The 6,000-nt window shown below is 47.1% G+C and overlaps 1 pseudogene; it reads left to right on the top strand.

The window, feature by feature from the left end:
- Window positions 1-448: 448 nt before the first annotated feature.
- Window positions 449-1,267, top strand: LOC113184772 (protein FAM204A-like; annotated as a pseudogene).
- Window positions 1,268-6,000: the final 4,733 nt, after the last annotated feature.

Genomic DNA, 6,000 nt, shown 5'->3' with positions numbered 1-6,000 from the left:
TAGGAAACTTTTTTGGAAAATACTTTGGTGATACTTATCCATGTATTTCAAATGCTCACTTTTAAAATTTTTTTAAATTTTTTTTTAGCTGTTGATGGACACAATATCTTTATTTTTCTGTGGTGCTGAGGACTGAACCCAGGGCCTCACACAAGCGACGCAGGCGCTCTGCCACTGAACCCCAGCCCCTGTTCACACTTTGGATTCATGTTTCTGCTGATTTCCTCTGAAGCCCAGATGTTGAAACACGGCCAGTGATAAAGGCACAAAGATGATCACTGGGGTTAAATGTGTAGGGGAAGCCAGCAATAGCCCCAACGTCCTGCGTCAGGAGAGAGCGCGGATCCTGGGGCTCCCTGTGGCTGGAGGCCCCGGGCAAACAACCTGTGGCCATCGGAAGTCCTGCATGAGAGGGACCCTGGGAGGTCACTTCCCCACCAAGGCAAAGATGTGCAGAGGACTGCCTCCCGGCCTACACGGAAGTGACTGGTGACTTCTGAAGACGAAGACCCACTGGAGAAGTCGGGCCTTCACTTGGAGGAAGATGAAGAGGGCGGGTCCAGGAGAGAAGCAGAGATCTCCAGTCTCCCAGCAGATAGACCAGAAATGGAGACAGGCCGGTGCAGATGCCCCTGAAGAGTGCCCTTCCGGAATGCCCTTAACTTTGTGGAAGAAATTTCACCAATTGCATACAAAACCATCCTGAACAGAAAACCTCAACCTCAAGATTCAGAGGGAAAAAGAGAAAATGCTCCAGAAAAGATAAATTGAAGAATGAAAAAGGATCTCAGAGTGAACAGTCCTTCAACGAAACCCACTGGAAGGAGCTCACCCAGCACTTTGGAGTCAAAGATAGAGTTGAACTCCCTGTTAAACAGAAAAAGGGTGAGTGCCCACCTATAATCCCAGCAACTCAGGAGGCTGAGGCAGGAGGATCATAAATTTGAGGTCAGCCTCAGCAATTTAGAGAGGCCCTAAGCAACTTAGTGAAATCCTATCTCGAAATAAAAAAATAAAAAGGGCTGGGGATGTGGCTCAGTGCTAAAGTACCTCTGGGTTCAATTGCACAGTGCGAAACACAATAATAATAAGTGAGAAGGTTGACACGTCAGACCTTGAAAAGAGACAAGGATGCTGAGAGGCGGACTGTTCGGAAGGCGGAGGAACTCAGCAACCAGCTTTCTACTAGAGGGTTGGTGTAAACATGGTCAGAGCCATTGCCTGCCACAAGTTTGTAAGAGCCAAAAAGGAGGCTGAAAACTTCTAGGCTGCTCCAATAAAGAAGTAATTTGCCCGGGAGGTTGAAACCAAGGAGAGATGGGAACAGAACACAGCAGGAGCTACACGTCATTTGTCAGAGTTCTCCAAGCCACTCTAGACTCGGGTGCTCAATTTCCCCACAAAATTTTCCTCTTTAGGTTAAACACATCAAGAAATTGATAGAAGTAGAAAAAGGAGGAAAAAAAAAAGATCTAAAACCTTGGAGTTGATTATCAATTTTTTCTAGTCTTTTTCTAAGGAATTCATTCTACTGAAGTGCATGAAATAAAGCATGTCATTATTTGTGGAAGAAATCTAAGCATCCATGCAAGAAGAAAAGACAGGATTTCATCTATTTATTTATTTGTATAGACCTATGGTATAAAATCAGTGTTGTTTTGCAGGTGTTTGCTGTGAGGTCTTTGTACTTTTTTTTTTTTTTTTTGGTACCAAGGATGGAATCCAGTAGCAATTAACCACTGAGCCACATCCCCAGCCCATTTTTGTGTGTGTGTTTTATTTAGAGACAGGGTCTCACTGAGTTGCTTAGCACCTTGCTAAGTTGCTGAGGCTGGCTTTGAACTCCCAATCCTCCTGCCTCAGCCTCCTGAGCTGCTGGGATTACAGGTGTGTGCCACCTGCCCGGCTTCTACCTTCTTATCTGTTCTTAGCATGACTGCACTTTTCTGGAATTGTGTTTTAAGATTAGCTTCTGTTTATAATGGATTAGTCATAAGTGCTAATAAGTCTCAGTGGATACTGTCTTAACAAATGACTTTAATTACCTTGATGCTACGAAACATTTTTTATTCTTTGTTGGAGACACTAGGATTGATATTTCATAGTCACATATTAAAAGCAATTAATTAATTTTTGTGTGCCTTTAGACAAAGTGATTGCAAAGACAGAATGTAGTATTTGGAGAATGATTTACATTCAGCTGGACCTAGATGTGTCCTCTTAAATATCTCTTGGCCGTGCCTTTCTTTAAATTGTACAATTACATTAAGCAGACAGTTGTAACTCAAGGTAATATAACTTTGAGTTGTCTAAGAAAGAAAACAAAATCAAGTGTCCCAGATGATTCAGGGAAATGCTTATAATCTTTTAGATAGATTCATGATAGAAAGTAAACTATAGTTTTCTGTTTGTTTTTTTTTCCTGGTACCAGAGGTAGAATCCAGAGGCACTTAACCACTGAGCCATATCCCCAGCCCTTTTTTATATTTTACTTAGAGACAGGGTCTCACTGAGTTACTTAGGGCTTTGCTAAGTGGCTGAGGCCGGCTTTGAACTTGAGATCTTCCTACCTCAACCTCCCAAACCATTGGGATTACAGGTGTGCGTGCCACCATGCCCAGTAAGAAAATAAGCTATAAAATTAAAAAAAAAAAAAACTGTAACCAATAAGACTGGAAAACGTACTCCAAATGAATTGGTTACCTCTGAGAGGTGAATTGGGGAGAAATATGCTTCATCTCTTTTATTTTGTTCTGTACTTTCCAGAACTTCTCCAAAGAGCAGAATGACTTTGATAATCCTTTCAACAGTAAAAAATATGTACAGAATAAAAAGGCTCCTTGGTGTCCTGATTTTCCAACAAAAAGTTTCCTCTATGAATCCGCCAAGATCTGTCCACAGCTGTTTGTGGGTGAATGAAGGAGGAGCATTTCGCCTCTCCTGGGACTCTGTCTCACCCTCTGCTTTTATTTGCCTGGTTATTTGTGTTTATGTCTCTTCCCCTATGTGATCCTCGGAGCTCCTGGAAAGCAGAGGTCACGTGCCTCTGGAGGCACAGCTTGCCGGGGCCTGGCACCCAGGATGCGTGCGACAACAGTGTTACCTTTAAAACCTGGAGCATCCCAGGTAGTTATTGTGTGTGTTTTAACATGAGACGAAAATACTTTTTTTAAAATTTTTTTAATATTTATTTTTCAGTTTTCAGTGGACACAACATCTTTTATTTTGTTGGTATGTGGTGCTGAGAATCGAACCCAGCGCCCGTGCATGCCAGGCAAGCGCGCTACCTCTTGAGCCACATCCCCAGCCCGAGAGGAAAATACTTTTAAACATGAGATCAAGATTCTGGGCACCAGGATTGTTGGGTGGCTGGGATGGAGCTCAGTGGCGGAGCGCAGGCTTCGCGCCTGTCAAGCCCTGAACTGTCTCCCGTGCTGTGAGCCTATGTGCACACTCGCGTGCCCCCACGCGTGCACACACAGATTATTTGTTAAACCCAATCCTTATGAAGTCTGGGAACCACCTGAAAGCCAACAAGAGAGGACAAAGATACAGATGTGGTTCCAGTGGCAACTCTGTCCTCACTGGATGGCCGTCACATTTGTGCCAATAGGTTGCCTTTCCTGAGAACATATCCTAGGAGCCCCCACTCTGCACTTAACCAACTACAGAGCCGTGAGCAGGCCGTCCATCCTTAGTTCATTCATGGGACAAGGATGTGGCAGTACATCCAGCTTGCTGTCACCAGAATGTCTAAGCATCAGATAATGATGCTAAAATTAAATTGAAAGGTGACTCTAGAACATTGCAGAAATATTCCATTAAAAAGCAAAACCATTGACTATCAACTCGGTAGTGTGGGTCAGGGACTTGGGCTCCACTGCATTTACATTTATGTACATTTCCTGATCAAAAATAAACACACAGTAGGCAACCTCAAGGGTCTTGTAAGGGCCACGGAACTCTTGAAGAATCTGTAGAATTTAGGAACAATTTTTTTTTTAAATTGTAAACTATTTAAGAGAATGAAATGAAACTAGTTTTTTTTTTTTTTTTTTTTTTTGTTAAGTGTTTTCAAAGAAAAAAGGACGTAAAAGGGGCCCCAGGCTTCTCTTCCCCTGTCCCTTCCATGATTAGGATTTTGCTGGGTTAGAGTGACCTCTGCAGATAACTGGGAATTGAAAGACCATCTCTGAGCTTTGGGGAAAAGGGGGACAGGGAGTCTGCTCTCCCTGGCCTGGCAAAGTCCCCTCACAACCCAACGGGACCCCTTCTTCTGCACTTGGCAGTGGTATGGAAACTGCAGTCCTTCCTGCACCCCTGCAGGCTCCTGAACTCCTGCTAGGAAAGTCCACGTGGGAGCTGCAGGCTGCTCCTCTACAGGCCAGTGGCCACAGGAGCCTCTCCCAACACAGGGGAGGTGACAGCACTGAACTCAGTGCCCAAGGCAAGCTCAAGAGCCAGCCGACCTCAGCCCATTCCTGGCTGTGAGACCTTGGCAAATTATTTAACCTCCAGATACATCAGTTTCCTAAATTAAAAAAGAAGAGGGATAACGATCGTCCTTCCTCCAATAGATGTTTAAGAACGTTAAAATACTTGAAATATGCTTTAAAAAAAAAACTCAGCACAATAGTTGGAACGTGGCATTTAATGAAAATAATTTATTTTTGGTATTTGACCCAGGAACGCTTGAAGAAACTGAGGTTTACTCATTTCTTACTTTATGACACGAGATCAGCGATGTGTCAACGGTTTTCCCTTTTTTCCCCCAAATGAGGTCCCAAGGCCATCTCTTTCCTAGGGATGCGACTGGCAGGGATGTCTTCCCAATGGGCGCACAAGGTCGCCATCCTCTCTCTGCGCAGTGGCCTCTTCCCGGGGCGGGGCCTCTCTGTCCCCTTGGGCCCCTGTCTGCCTTCTTTCCGGGGGACACTGCTGGCTATCTGGAGTCACCTGCTCTGCGGGTGCACTTTCCACCTGTGTGGGACGGGCGCTCGGGGCCTCCGGGAGCGCTAGGGGAGGCGCGCGAGGAGCCCCTCGGAACTCAGCCGCCGCGGCCTCCCTGGGGCTGGCGGCGACCCAGCTGCCACCCAGACCTGGGAGTTCTGCCAGCGAAGCGCTTCCTCCAGCTGTGCGCCGCAGGCCGCAAGCGCGGGGTGTGCAGAAGCGCGAAGGGTCCGGGGCTGCGGCAGCCAAAGCCCGCGGGCGACCCGACCTCAGAGCGGGGCGCAGCCCTCCCCCCAGGGTGCGATCGGCGTCCCGCCCAGCGGAGGTGTCGAGGAGTGGCAGCGCCGACGAGCGTCCGTTCGACACAGGAAGGAGGGAAGGAGGCCGGAGGTGCCTTCACAACACACAGCAGCCCTGACAGATCTGATAAAGAGGAAGGAAGCCGGCGACGCTGCTGATGGGAGCTGACAGCTCCGCAAACTGCCGAGGTCCTGCAGCTAGCCCAGCCCTGTTTGCAGAAGTGGCGCCTTAAGGAGGAGAGCCTGCGCCCCCTGCTGGTCGTTTTAAAACGGCACCCGTCTGACGGCGTGAAAGCGAGCCAGGGGGGTTCAGCAGAAGGTGGTGGTCTTGGGGGCTGCAGGGCTTGTCTGGGCCTGGGGCCTCTGCCTTCTGCTCGTTTGCAGGAGACTCGCCCCAGAGAGCAAAGGCAAGACGTGCGCTCCTGCTAGATCTCTGCTCACCTGGCAGCCTAGTTACATTGGCTGTCAGAGGTGGGAGCCAAGATGACTAATGAGAAAAGCAGGCCCCCATCTCAAGACTGCAGAGCACCACCCGGATATTGCTACCTTCCCTAATGACCTTAAGCAAATTCCACCTCCAGGTGCCTGTTTCCTCAACCACAAAATGGGAATGACAGTCTCCATCTAATAGGATTGATTGTTAAGGAGACTGAGTCGATGATACATATAAAATGCTTGGAAGAGTTACTGCTACATAATAAGCACCTATGTTTGTCAAATTAAAAAAGAATTAATTCCAGGATGGGGAAAG

Source organism: Urocitellus parryii, chromosome 11, assembly GCF_045843805.1.
Source record: "Urocitellus parryii isolate mUroPar1 chromosome 11, mUroPar1.hap1, whole genome shotgun sequence".
Classification (NCBI taxonomy): domain Eukaryota; kingdom Metazoa; phylum Chordata; class Mammalia; order Rodentia; family Sciuridae; genus Urocitellus; species Urocitellus parryii.
This window is presented reverse-complemented; position numbering and strand designations above follow the sequence as displayed.